This window comes from Leopardus geoffroyi, chromosome C1, assembly GCF_018350155.1.
Source record: "Leopardus geoffroyi isolate Oge1 chromosome C1, O.geoffroyi_Oge1_pat1.0, whole genome shotgun sequence".
NCBI lineage: Eukaryota > Metazoa > Chordata > Mammalia > Carnivora > Felidae > Leopardus > Leopardus geoffroyi.
The window spans coordinates 87,626,338-87,641,746 of NC_059328.1; positions in this window are offsets into that span (position 1 = coordinate 87,626,338).

Below are 15,409 nucleotides of genomic sequence, written 5' to 3' on the forward strand. Positions count from 1 at the left end.
GTGACATATTAGAAAAGATACATGAATTGAAGTCATAGAATATGTAGAAAGAATTATGGACGTGTATGTACAAAATTATGCAAATGAAATAGGTGAATTAAATCAAGAGGTAAAACAACTTTTTCAAGAAAGGATATATAAAATACAGCTTTGGAGTGAACAATATTAAATCGTCATAAGGCTGAAAATGGTGATTTCTAACTTAACTAAAAATAGTGAAGTTGCCTAGTGAAGTGACTTTAAGAAGATGGGGAAGAGGAGTTGGAGTTGATTATGCAAGTGAGCTAAGTTTTCATTTCTGTTAAGTGGACCAATCAAAGAAAAAAAAATAATATCATTAGGGAAATGAAGATAATCATCAAAAAAGGAGGTTAAAAAGCTCAAACTTTTGCAACTGAGTAGCAGGACTGAAAACTGTGCAGTTAAAAAATATATATACATATTATTTTGATGTTTGCCTTTTCTTGCTTCCACTAATAGCAGACCTGAGACAAAGGCTTGTGTGTGAGTAACTTATCGGGGAATGAAGAACGAGGGTTAATGAAGAAGTAGAGTAGGAATAGAAAAACCAACTCAAGTATGTATTATCGTTGGTAGCTGTGACTGGTGGCTAAGTGCTCAGCAGATAACCCAGATGTAGAACAGTCAATATTTCTGTCAGAACTCAAATGAGAAGCCAAGGTTGTGAACTAATTTTGCTTGTTTACATAATCAGAAAAGCCCATTAGTTAAACAAATAAATGAAGCTCAGAAATACTTGAGTAGAGACCATGAATCTCCCTGGGCATCCATTTTCCTGGGCCACTTCCAGAGTCAACTCTTCTCTCCATCTTAAATTGTACATTCTGCATATGAATTGCATATTTCGCCAATTCCTTTACACTTCCATTGGGGGAACAAAACAGAATGGAATCAAGAGACTAGGCTATTCACATCATATTTGTTCGACTGTGATTTTTAAAATTAGCAAGGTCTTCCAGAGCTTCAATTTTCTTATCTGAAATATAAGGAGATTAGATCCCTTCTAATCTCCCACATGATATAATTCTGTCAACTGAGCAAAGAGATTGCAAAATGACTTCAAGAAAGGGTTCACAGCTATTAAGTCACCTGAGCTTCATGCAAAATTGCCCAGTTGAGGGCGATCATACAGATAGGATTCGGCAACAGCTGAAGACACCGTGTCTAAAAACTGTGTTGAAGGCAATGCCAACTATCACTTACATCACTTGTTCCTTTTCCCACTTATTTTCTTTCCAAATATCACCAAAAATGACAATCCTAATTTGCATTATTTTTCTCCCCACTGGATGCTGCATCGGTGACATGAATTAGCTAAAAAGGAACACAAAGGGGCATTAAAAATTCTGACTTAATTTATTATTTGGATGGCATTCCATCAGTATAAGCCAACCATAGTAGGACACTTAGCATATTAATACCTCGTAGTTTTGTTTGCATTTTCATTTTTAATAAATCTATAATGTGCAGCATTCTTGCTGCAGCTGTTTCCTTTGCATGTATAATTTATTGCAGTATACTTAAGTGTTGCTGGTGTGGCTTTTTATGTATTTTAATTAGTTTAATTGTGTTTTAGCCATTAGCATGGGGTAAAAAAAGTTTGGTCTCTTTAAGAAGTAAAATTTAACAATGATTAAAGTGGCTACAATTGGGGCGCCTGGGTGGCGCAGTCGGTTGAGCGTCCGACTTCAGCCAGGTCACGATCTCGCGGTCCGTGAGTTCGAGCCCCGCGTCGAGCTCTGGGCTGACGGCTCAGAGCCTGGAGCCTGTTTCCGATTCTGTGTCTCCCTCTCTCTCTGCCCCTCCCCTGTTCATGCTCTGTCTCTCTCTGTCCCAAAAATAAATATAACGTTGAAAAAAAAAATTTAAAAAAAAAAGTGGCTACAATGAGGAAAAATAATAAAATATTACATAAAATTCTGGCTAACAAAAAAAAGGAACCGTGAATAGGCTCAATCAAAAGTTCTTTATAAATGAAAACAACAATGAGATACAGCTATGCACATAGAAGGACCAAAATTGTTATTATTTTTTAATTGGCAATACCAATTACAGTAGGTGAATAATTAGAATTCTCACTCACTGTTAGTGGGAATGCAAAATGTATAAACACTTTGGAACATAATTTGGTAATTTCTTAGAAAGCTAAGCATAACCTTGCCATAGGATCCAAAAATCCTAGATATTTACTCAATTTATCTGAAAAGTTATGTTTACACAAAACTGAATATTTATAGTGAATTTATTTATAATCACTGAAAACTAGAAGCAGCCAAGATGTCCTTCAACAGTTGAATGGAAAGACAAATTATGATGCATCCATACAATGGACTATTATTCAGTAATAAAAAGAAAATATCAAAGCATGAAAAGATATGGATGAATCTTAAATGTGAACTGCTAAATGAAAAAAAAAGCCAGTCTGAAGGAGCTACATAATATGTTATTACAATTGTATGACATTTTTTTAATGTGTGAAATTTATTGTCAAATTGGTTTCCATACAACACCCAGTGTTCATCCCAAAAGATGCCCTCTTCAATACCCATCACTGTATGACATTTTGGAAAAACAAAACTGTGGCTGAAGTGAAAAGGCCAGTGTTTGCCAGGAATCCAGGGATGGGGCAGAGAGTTGATTAGGTGAAACACAGATGATTTTTTAGATAGGCAAAGTTATTCTGTGTTATACTTTAATTATTGATACATGGCATTCGGCATTTGCCAAAACTCACAGAACTGTAGAGCACTGAGAGGAAACCTTAACATGCAAATTTTAAAAATCAATTAGGAGGTCAGTGGAACTTGGGATGTAGAATGAGACAAAACAATAACTTTTTTATGAATGTAAGAAACAACCACATGGAAGAAGCGGGGAGGAAATGGTGCTGACCTAATTAACCTTGGGAACTCCTGGGATCTGTAAGAGTAAGGCAAAAGAGCTATGTATAAGCACTAGTTGATAAAATTATTTTCCACCAGTGGTTCAGGATTAACAATGTTGATATCATTATACTTATAAACAGGAAATTGACCAATGAAGTAAAGGGATGGTAGATGGTGGGAGCCAGGTTTCTCACAGTTGGCATACAAGGTTACCAACAAGCAAGAGAGAAGTGGACAGTGATCTATGTGGTGATGAATTAGAGTTGGAGACATTAGTATGAACTTGTGGTTGGCTTATTATAGATACAGATGTTTTCTTATAGAAATATTTATAGGTATGTGTCTATATATGGGTTAATATACACACATATATCTGCTCAGCTGAGATGTCAGCTGAGATGGCCTATAAACAATGACACTCCAGTAGCAACAAACACATTTGAGTCCAGATCTCGATTTCTGATACTATTCTCCAAGAAAAGGAACCAGGGTTCTCTAGAGAGATGGGTGATTCCAGAATTGGGGCAGTAAATGTACAACATGAACCTAGAGCTTATTTCAGTAACATAAAGTAAGAAAGTGCTCAAAACCAAACCCAAACAAACAACACATTGGGGCATGTCAAGGAGACACAGGAGCCAACTCAAAGAGCTCCTAAATAGCTAAAATTCCAACAATTTGGGCCATTAAATAAGGCGATATTGGATTATATAATTCAAAATATAAAATAAATATCAATTAGCCCATACTCATATAGATAAATTATCGAATAAACAAATGGGGACGGAATAGACAAATATTCTATGAATAAGAATTCCAAATGATGTATGTAGGTATCCTCTTATCTTCCTCAAGCAGGTGGAGTATAACTCTCCCCTCCTTAAGTGGGAACTGCACATAGTAACTTCTTCCAAAGAGTACAGTATGGAAAGGGGGGAAAGACTAACTTTACAGTGGAGAAACCTCACAAACACTACCTCACTACCTCACAAACACTACCTTTGATCAAAATCAAAACCAACAAAACTAAGTCACACTGATAGTATTTAACCTTGGTATGATGTGATGAAAATGACACTTCACCTCTGGAGTCTTCCTGCCAAAAACACATAACCCCTTATCATTGAGAGAGAATATCAGACAAATTCCAACTGAAGGGCATTCCAAAAATACCTGTTAAGTCCTTTTGAAAACTGTCAAGGCTATCAAAAGCAAGAGAAGTCTGAGAAACTGCTTCGGCCAAGTGGAGTCTGAGGAGGCATTACAACTAAAATCAATACAATATTCTGAATAAGATCTTGAAATAGAAAAAGGATATTAGAGAAAAAATAAGGAAATCTGAATCAAGTGGTGACTTTTAAAAAAATATGTCAGTATTTGTTCATTAATTGTGACAAATGGACCATACTAATGTAAGATGTTAATAGAGGAAACAGTGCCTAGTGTATGCGAATTCTGCATTTTTCTTTTGTAATTCTAAAACTATTCTCAAAATACAATTTATTTTAAAAATTTAATGTTTGCTTGCAAATTGTCAATCAGTAAGCAAATATTTGTTGAGCCCCTTTGCTTGTAGAACTGTGTAGCCTTTGCCTCAGAGGGAAATTTAGAACCACTGAAGCCAGTCAGGAAAAAACAAACCATGGTTTGTATAAATGGCCAGGTAGAGATGAACACATTTAAAATCTACAGATACCAGCAATATCATTGGAAACTTTTAGATAAAGGAAAATAAAGTAGTAGCAGATTAAAATAAGCACTTAATTGAGGGCTTTGTTGTAGGTAAGAATCCACATCCCCCTAACACTGGATTTGGAAGCAAGAAGGAATGTTTGTATTTTAAATAGAAAGCAAATTCTTAAGAATTCATGATTCCAAGCCTCTGAGAATCAAACCTTCCCCAAACCTCTGCCTGCCTACACCCCTAGTTCTTATAAGGCATTTCCCTAAGCTGTGTGCTGTGTGACAAAATCCAGAATTTTTTTAGAGTGCATTTGCAAACCTAAAGATACTGGAATATAAAGATAGAGAGTGTTAAATTTAACAGAAAAGATGACTTTATTCCTTAATTATACTTTTAAATCTTGACCCTGGGGGCACCTGACTGACTCAGTAGGCATGTGAGTCTTGATCTCAAGAGTTGTGAGTTCAGGCCCTATGTTGGGCATACAGCTTACTTAAAAAATAAAAAAATAAATAAAATAAGATGGATGGTACTCATGAACATAGAAACATGAGTTTCTTGCATTTTTTAAAAAGTCTTACCCCTATGTCTCTGGGCTATCTGGCTTAATCCTACCCTAAATAACAATGGTGTATTTAAGGTGTACCTAAATCATTTCCCCTACTTTTATTTCATATCATTATTCATACTTCTAAAAACAATTCACTCCTTGGAGAAAGTTAATAATTAACCAAGCAAAATCTATTTATGAAAGTGGTATATTGATTTTCTCTTTGAAAAGTGTATCTGTTTGTATTAACATCTTCTATTATTGAGCAGACAGCTTGGGTCACAAGGTCTTTAACACACTGAGATCAGTTTGCTTTGAAACTCCATGTCATATTCTGGTCAGTCTAGTGATGTTCCTTTATTTATTCCTGTGACTCTGCTGTTATCCACATGATTACATCTGTTACCAGTGCTTTCCCACTGAATTTTTACTCTCTGCTCTGAGAACTGTATCTTCCATTTGCTACTTTTTTCTATGCCCAGAAATTGATATCAATTTGCAACTCAGCTCCATTCCTTCCATTGAAAGAAAAACAAAATTCTCACACAATCTGCTATATCTGCTAGATATAGCAGATTCTACAGAAAGATTGGGGTGATAAAGGGGTTTACAAGTTACAAATGTAAAATTCAGTATTAACTATCTTTGGTGTAAAAGAATTTATTCAGTCACTCAGCTTCATCCTTCCATCAACCTTCCCCCCTTTCTTCCATCACCCTGCTCTCTGTATGTATAAATGAAGCACAAAAAGGCAGAAATAGACATAAATATTTTCTAAAAGCAAATTCTTTCTCTTTTCTTATGTAGAACTGCATTTCTTTCAGGTTTCCTCCACACATTTGGCTTTGGTACAGTTTTTGCTATTTGCTGGATTATGTTTGTACTTACAAGCAAGACAGAATTATTTATTTTTACTCCGGGATTTAATTGTCTAAAATTTCCCCATGAGCTGCTGCTCCAGATATTACAATGGAATTGTACCAAAGCCACAAAACACGTAATTAACTTCATTTCAAACACATGGAAGAATGCCTCCTTTAATGTCCTACACATTGTTAAAATTTACAGTCAAAAATATTCTTTTTCTGATTTGAATTTTCAGAAGCATTTGACAGAGTTAATGACTTCCCCCTTGAAAGTTACTCTTCCGTAACCAGATAATCTTTATCAATCTTTTTTTTTGCTGGTTATCTATCAGCTTTCTGGCTTCTGAATATTGGAGTGACCCAGGGCTCTGTCTTTAGTCCTCTTTTCCCTCTATTTTCACTCCCAGATGGTATCACTTTAACTCATGAGATTTCTCTATTAACTACAAGTAATGAGCCCCAACTTTTATCTCTGTCTCTAATCTCTCATGTGAAGTCTGCACTTGACTGTCTAGCTGCCTACATAATGTCTTCTTTGTGAAGTCTAGATCCCCTCAAATTTAACATATCCTCATACTGAATGATTTTCCCCCAAATCTTCACCTCCTATATTCTTCTCTTTCTATGTAATTTAAAGCACGCTTCTTCCTATTAAACCCCATGTCTTATCTGTCAGTGGTGTAACAGTGTCTTCTTTTAAAATAAAACCAAAGCTTAACTGTCTCTCACCACCTCACTGCTACCATCTTATCCATACCATTTTCATCTCTTCCATGGAGAAATCCTTCTCTTATACTTGTCCTTTTACAGTGTGTTCTCCACGAAGCTGAGGAATCTTATTAAAATGTAAGAAAGTATTTTTTCCTCACTTCAACACCCCTCCAATGGACCCCAATCTCACATAGGGTAAATCCTAAATGTTTAACATAGCCAAAAATGTTTTGTGTAATTAGGCACTATGTATATATATATGTATATGTGTATATATATATATATATATATATATATATGTGTGTGTGTGTGTGTATGCTATATATATGTATATGTATGTATATATACGTATATGTATACGTATACATATATATATGTATAGTGCCTAATTATATATATAGTGCCTACATATATATATATAGTGCCTAATATATATATATATATATATATATATATATATATATATAGTATATGATTAATGTAATCTCTGACCTGATCTCTCATCCTCCTCTTGGTCCCACATAATCACACTGACTCTCATGCTGTTTGAGTAGTAAATCAATCACATTCAGTCGGCAGGGCCATTTTACTTGCTGTTCCTCCAATGTTTCTATTCCCTTAGTCCAATTAAATTGCTTTGAAAATGGAACCTTGCCAATGAGGCCTTTCCTGTCCACATTATCTAAAATGATACCCCTTCTCACAAGCAACCTATCCCTCATCCTTCCTTGCTTTATTTTTCTCCATAATACTTTAACCTGGCACATTATACATTTCTTTGTTATATTTTTCTCCCAATTTAAAAGTAAGCTCAGTATCTGGCATATAGAAGATAATGATGTTTATTTAATTTATGAGTCATTTCTCTTCAATGTTTAAAATTTTTCTGAAAGATTTTATAGATAACTTACCATTCAGTGAATCCGTGTGTAGTCCTAAACTGTCCTATAGATACAGAATCTATGCAGAAAGAGCGTGAGTAGATATTTTATGCCTGTTTACTCGTTTCTGAAGAGACATCAAAATACTGAGATTGTGTCAAAGTTTGAACCATTTTTCTCAGCATGTAATATTTAATATTGGCAGTAAAGGTATATTTAACTTGGATTGGGAAATACATGTTATCAGTAACCTGAGTCTGAAGTTAGGACTCTTTCAATCAAGCAAAGTGTTAAGATTTCTAAAATAATTTGAAGGATATAAAGGAAGTTATAGAGCAAGTATTTCTATTAGTAACCTCCTATTACTGTCTCTTATTCCTATTCTTGGTATTTATATTGGGACCATTAACTCACTTCCTTTTTCACAGCCCCTGACATTTAACTCTAGGCTTAAGAAAGCTACAATGTCCTCTCATTGATACTATTTTCATGTAGTCACATTATATGTGGCTTATCCCAGCCAATTTTAGCAATCCCAGCAGATTTTAGATAGACTCTATCACAAGATTTCCTCGATGCTACCGCAAGGAGTCAATGGAGCGGCCAAAATCTAGATTCAATTTTATGTAGATAGAATTGCTCTGGAAGAGTCATCAGTGAAAAAAATCCACCTAAGGAAATTATAAACCAAAAGAAACAATTTCTTCCAATGAATATACCTACATCTCTCCAACTAAAGTATTATGGAAAGCATAAAAACTAAGATTCCCAGAAAGAAAGAAAAAAGAAAAAACACTATGAATATTCTTTCCTCTTTTCTGTAGAAAGCGATTTCCTTATAAGACGAAGTTACTTATCTTTTGGGAAAGACACAATAAAACGGTTTCTCAGAAGTCTTAAATATTCATGGAATGATACATATGACTAATGTAATAATTTAGAGGGTTTTTTTTTTAGTGATGATTTTGTCCAAATAGTAATTTATTCAACAAATCCAAGCCCTATTCATAAAACATGAAATAGAATTATCTGCTAAATATTCCCAAAGTAATGGTTTGAGTAGATTCACACAGATAATATAGAGCTATGGGAAAATTGGGTGAGGGAAAGTGAGGTGAGGCTTTTTTCATGAACTTTAGGGCTATATGTATACGGTTTCAAACCTGGCCAATTCAATTTAGACCATACAAATATTCGTTGATACAAAACAATACACATATTTTGGGATGAGCACTTGGTATTGTATGGGAAACAATTTGACAATAAATTTCATATATTAAAAAAGATAATAAAAAGAATAAAAAAAATAAATAAAAACCAATACACAAATAAAAGCAAAAATAAATGTGATGTAACTCCAGTCTTCAGATAGCTTATAATTTTAATAGATACTACTAGATATGCAAATTAGAATAATATCAAGGAAAATAAGGTAAGCACCATTAAATATGGATAATATATCGTGGTAGCTCAAAGTAGCGTAAGATTATACAGATAGACATGTTTTTTTCACATGTCATCTTTTTAACGATCATTTCTTTTTTTTTTTTTTTAATGTTTATTTATTTTTGAGAGAGAGAGAGACAGAGCATGAATGGGGGAGGGTCAGAGAGAGAGGGAGACAGAATCTGAAGCAGGCTCCAGGCCCTGAGCTGCCAGCACAGAGCCTGATGCAGGGCTCAAACTCACGGACCCTGAGATCATGACGTGAGCGGAAGTCGGACGCTCAACCGACTGAGCCACCCAGGTGCCCCCTAACGATCATTTCTATTTCTACTTATTTCCAAACAGGGAGCACCTACTTATATTGAAGAACTGCCAAAAGAGTAACAAGTATTAGTGAAATAGCTAAACTTTAATATGTATGTTCATATCTTCTTAAAAGTAAACATGACATTTCTTGATCAAGGAAAATTATTTCCTACAGCAATAATTGCATTGGTTGCCCTTGCCCTTATCTTCCCTTCCTCTGATTCTACCCATGACAGCCAGATGGACATCTCCATGCATACAACAGGGTCTGCATCACAGTAGATGAACTTCCAAATATGAATATGGCAGCTTATACATGTTGCACCTCTACTCTTGAGAGAGAGAGAGAGAGAGAGAGATATCTCCCTATTATAAACAAATTATCCTTGGGAAGAGAAGGAAAAGAATCCTGGGTCCTTACTCACTAAAAGAGAGAGAGGAAAAGATAGAATCCCAAGAGAGAATCCCAACACAGGGCTCAGACTCCTGAACCTTGAGATCATGACCTGAGCCAAAGTCAGGCGCTTAATTGACTTAGCCACCCAGATGCCCTCCAAGCCTTGTTTATTAACCCAACTTCCAATAAAATTTACTTATAAAGCCCTAACCATACAGAAACATAAAAATTATATCCTCTATAGAACCACCAATATTTTAAATGAAAAAGAATATCATTTTTCATAGTGATTAAATGATAATTGATTTTTATCAAATATCTTCAAGACATTTGTATTATAAACCAATTTGAGTCACAAAGAGAAAAATAATGGCATGATGTTCTCCTAGTCCTCATCATGGGATCATTCGTTTTTCTGTACTCATCTATTAATAGTTGGAGCTTCTTAAAGTGCATTTTATCCTCCTTTTTTCATTCAGATTCTTTCCCTAAGCTGTCTCACACACACCCATGCCTTGTACAATTCATAAAATTATATTTCTAAAATTAGATCTTTAACCCAGAGCTCTCTTCTGACCCCACATTAGTGCTTCCTTGATACCTTCTTTGAATATCTCCAAGAAACCTGAAACATAAAAAGCCCATTATTGAAATCATGGTCCTCATGACCACGAGGTGCCATTTTCCATGTTTCTCCCTTCAGTGAATGATGTCACTGTGAATCCAACTACATAAGCAAGAAACCAAGTCATCCTGATTCTTCCCATTCTTTCATCTTCATATTTAAGCCATAGCCAAAATCTCTGAAATTTTATCTCATAAATTTTCTAATCTTTCTGTTTCTTTCCATCCCCACTGTCACAAGTGTAATCTGACCTGCTCTCATCTCCTGCTTGAATTATTGCAATGGCTTTTTTACACTGCCCAATATGGTAGCCACTAGTCACACATAGCTATTTAAGTTTAAATTTAAATTAGCTAAAATTTAAAATTCAATCACTTTTCAGGGTGCCTGGATGGCTCAGTCAGGTAAGTGTCCAACTTTTTTTGTTGGCTCAGGTCATGATCTGACAGTTCTGTGAGTTCGAACCTGATGTCAGACTCTGTGCTGACAGAGCAGAGCCTGCCTGAGATACTCCCTCTCTCTCTCTGCCCCTCCTTCGCTCACATTCTCTCTGTCTTTCTCAAAGTAAATAAAGCTTAAAAAATTTTCACTCACATTTCAAGTGAACAGCCTGGCTGTATAACATTTCTTTCACATTTGTAACAAGTTTCTGTTAGATTTCACTATATCTAAAGTGCTCTATATAAATCTACTTTACTCCCATCTAGTTAATTATTCACATTGGACACAAATTTAGATATTTAAAATACAATAAAAAAAAATGTAAGCCATTCACAGACAGAATTTAAATATTTCATTGGCTTTCTTTCTGCTTTTAGGCTTTCACCTTCCACTAAATGAAAGTGATTACTTTGACTAAAAAATTCTGCACCAAACCCAATGGCTCCTGATTATTCTGCACACTATTTCTCTAGACTCACTCTATAATTTTTTATAATCTAACTATGTTGAATTTTCCCCCAACTTTTAAATGACCTTCCCCATCCTTCTTCCCACTTTAAGGAATTTGAAGTAGCAGTACCCAGATCATGAAATACTTTTGCCTAATACTTCCTGCCTTTTTTTGGTTAACCATTCAACCATTAATTTCAAATCACTTGTCAAAACCTCAGGAAAATCTGCTTTAGCATCCTTGATCAGGTCAAATCCTCCTGCTTTAAATAATCATGTACAATGTACCTCTTCTTGAAAAAATTTATTATAGCTGCAATTTTAAATGTATATGTGTAATATTTGATTGAAGAGGGCAGAGATGATACCTGTTTTTGCTCAATTATAGTGATTAGTTCAGAGAAGCTACTTATATATTTTTGTTGGGTGAATTAAAGTCTCCTTGTAACTTCACTCTTGTAGCTATGCTATAATGACAGCAATTTGACTATCATCAAAGGCATGCCAGTTAATGTGTTTCGTTGAAAACAAAGAGATTCTGACTACAGTGAAAGTCCTATGGAAGGATATCTAGGAAGTCCAATAACCATGAAAAAGAGCTGCAACTAGCAAATAACACAGCCTATGTCATGTCCTTGTCATTCACAGAGTGCTGCCAGTAGCCCGGGCACATTGAACTCCCACTACTGCTGGCACCACTGGACTCTTAACTCCACTGGGCACTGAGTGAATAATCCTCAGCTCTTACTGCTCTATTGGTCCCTATTGAAAGCATCTGACTGGAAGAACCTCAGTCACAGTCCATTACGGGCCCAATGCCCAGATGGGATGTATAACCACTAATCACAAGATAAGAGTCATTTCCCTGAGCCTAGTGTCAGTCATTCCTTTGGCCGGAATTGAGACACACAGTTCAGTCTGAGACACACAACCACTGGTAGAGACAAGCAGCCCATGGCCACGGTAAGAAGGGCTCCAAGCCCATATTCCTGTCATCAAAATTTCTGACTTTGGTCAGTTAAATTTGTAACAGTTCATGAGAGGCAGCACACAGCGCACAAGGGAACACAGGTCAAAATGCAGGCTTACTAACAGACAGCTACACAGCTCAATGAGCACTCTAGCCACAGAGTGCAGGCTCTCCAGGAGACAGCAGAGCCAGTTAACAGACCAAAGCCAGAGAAGAAAGACTTCCAGTAACACCTAGAATCCCTCTCACATAATGCTATGTTAGGGTTCAGCCCATATCCACGGGGTGACTACACAATGTGCTTTTTCTCTTGCGGTTTCTACCGTCTCCAATACCCAGCCATCAAAATCCAAGTTTCAATGGCCTTTCATGAAACCTTTGTGAAACCCAATTGGTGAATGATTTTCACTCTAGTGAAGTAGCATAATACTTTGTATATGATATAATATGCCATTAATAATGGGCTGTAATAGATGCAGTGATCACGCCGATGATGCTAGAAGTTCCTTTCCTGCAGAACAAGGGGCAAAATATTTTATAATAATCATTACCACTCTTGATACATATCCCACTCCTCCTAACTAGATCTCAATAACATTTGTTAAACTAATGACTACTTACCAATTGGATTAGCAAATGTTTATTTGTTTGTTTTATTAACAATGTCCAGAGTCATGTGTATACTTTATAGAAAATATTGACATTGATATTTTAGCAATAAAAAGAAGAATCAAGTTCGGTGGTTTCCCAAAACTTTATTATAGTTTTTTGGATTCCTGTATTCAAAAAAAGAAAAAAAAGCCTACTTGTGAACCATGAGAAAGCTAACCTTTCCAAAGGTGGCACGATTTTGACATAGGCAATTTTTTATTTTTACCTTTCTGCCTCTGGTAATGACAAAAAGCACAGTCTTCTAACAGTGAAGCAAGATTTTGAAACTAGCTCCTTGGAAAAATTCAGTAGGCTCAGTTCTATTCTCAGTTGTGTTAAAAGGTTGACTGACCTGGGGCAGTGCAGCTCATCTGTGCCTTATTCTTAGTCCCTGGGAGAAAAACAGTGGTAGTGGTTTCTTAAATTTCCCTTCAAAGTTGTATTGAAATGATAAACATCTCTGAAAGGCTTTGAGTTGCTTAGAGAATGAGTATCTATGATATGATCCACTGTTAACTACATTTAAGCCAGACTTCAAACAGGTAATGCTTAACTTTTTCAAAACTGTATCCCGTGATGACAATGAATCATTTTGGCACCCTTGAGAGGAAGTTATCAATTACATATAACAAAAAACTTACGTTCTGACTCTAACTTAATAACAAAGAAAAAGTTTTGATATATACTCATCACACATAGTTAATATTATTTTATTTTTCAATGTTGCAATTCTATGCAGAAATGATTAAATTAAATGATTAAATTTCAATCCTGCAGCTTTAGGATGGAGTCTCCTCTCTGTAAGAAACTCTGTGCTTTAGATATAAATAACTCTGTCATATATTTCCAAAACAAGATAAGTGGATATTCATGAGTCCTGAGTATTCTCCCATTTGAACTTAGACATCAGACTAGAATTGAGAATCTTAGAAGCATCAAAGCTCTGATTATAATAAAAAAGCCTCCACTAAACCTATAATAGCAGACATTGTTGCTCAACCACAAAGGTATAAACCAGCCTCTGAAATGAACAGACTACATATCACCTCATCACCTTCAGATTTCTGATCAAAATTCACTTTTACAGAGAAACTGTGCTTTAACTATTGTATTAAATAGAGCAATAGCTTCGTCTTCTCCATCTCTCTCAATCTTACCTTGCTTCATTTTTTTTCTTCATAAGCCCTCACCACACCTGACATCATAGGGGTTTTGTACTTGTTTTTCCCACCAAAATGGAAGATATGTAAGAGTAGGGACTTGTCTGCAAATTTTGTTCTTTTTACTATTTACCCCCAGTGCCCATAACAGCATATCAAAGGTGCTTAACAAGTGTGGCTGAATGGAGACCATGTTATTTCTGGTCCCCCAACCTACCCCAAACACATCTTTGAACTTAGTTGGAACACTAGGCTTATATAAGTGGTAAATTATCAAAGTATTTTTATGTCTTTGACATTTTTATATTCTGAAGTAGTTGATCACTCATTACTAGAATTTAGTGAGACTAAATATTATAGAAAAGACATTTTATTTTTAAAAAATTTAATGTTTATTTATTTTTGAGATAGAGAGAGTGAGTGGAGGAGGGGCAGACAGAGAGGGAGACTCTAAGCTGTCAGCACAGAGCCGGATGCAGGGCTTGAAACTGAGCCAAAGTTGGACACTTAAGCGACTGAACCACCCAGGCACCCCTATACAAAAGACATTTGAAAACTCACATACACCAGAGGCCATCTGTCTGAAAGCAATGGAAATTGGTGGGCTCTGCTACCCCAACCCATTTCAATGAGAGCAGTTACTTTATATTTTTCTTGCTTAAATATAAGTTCCATTTTATCAAATAGTTTTGTGGCTTTAGAAAGTTTGAAACTACTTATATGAAGCTGTGTAAGATATCATTTTTCAAATGACTGTAGTTGAATTTAAACATAAAAATAGTTACTTATTCAGAAGATATTATATTTTCAATATTGTTCTAGGATTTTAAAAAAATAGAGTATTGATTAAATAATGAAAACTATTGGGGCACCTGGGTGGCTCAGTCTGTTAAGCATCCAACTTCAGCTCAGGTCATGATCTCGCGGTCCATGGGTTCCAGCCCTGTGTTGGGCTCTGTGCTGACAGCTCGGAGCCTGGAGCCTGCTTCGGATTCTGTGTCTCCATCTCTCTCTCTGACCCTCTCCTGCTCACACTCTGTCTCTGTCTCTCTCTCTCTTTACAAAAATAAATAGACATTAAAAATAATGAAAACTATTACCTTTGCTTTTAAATGGTATATGGTGTAGTTGTATGTTGGAGAGTCAAAATTAATATGCATAAGATACTGTAAGCAATACAAAATGTCATTGAATTAAATACAAAATTTAATGTGTCACATATGCTAAATGACTTTGAGAACAGGGAAGGCGGACACAGGGAGATGAATAAGGAAAATTATACATGATGTTGCAGTTAATCATTTAGTTCTAAATTAAATTATGGCAATGAGAATGAAGGTTATTAAAAAAAAAGATGTTTCAAAA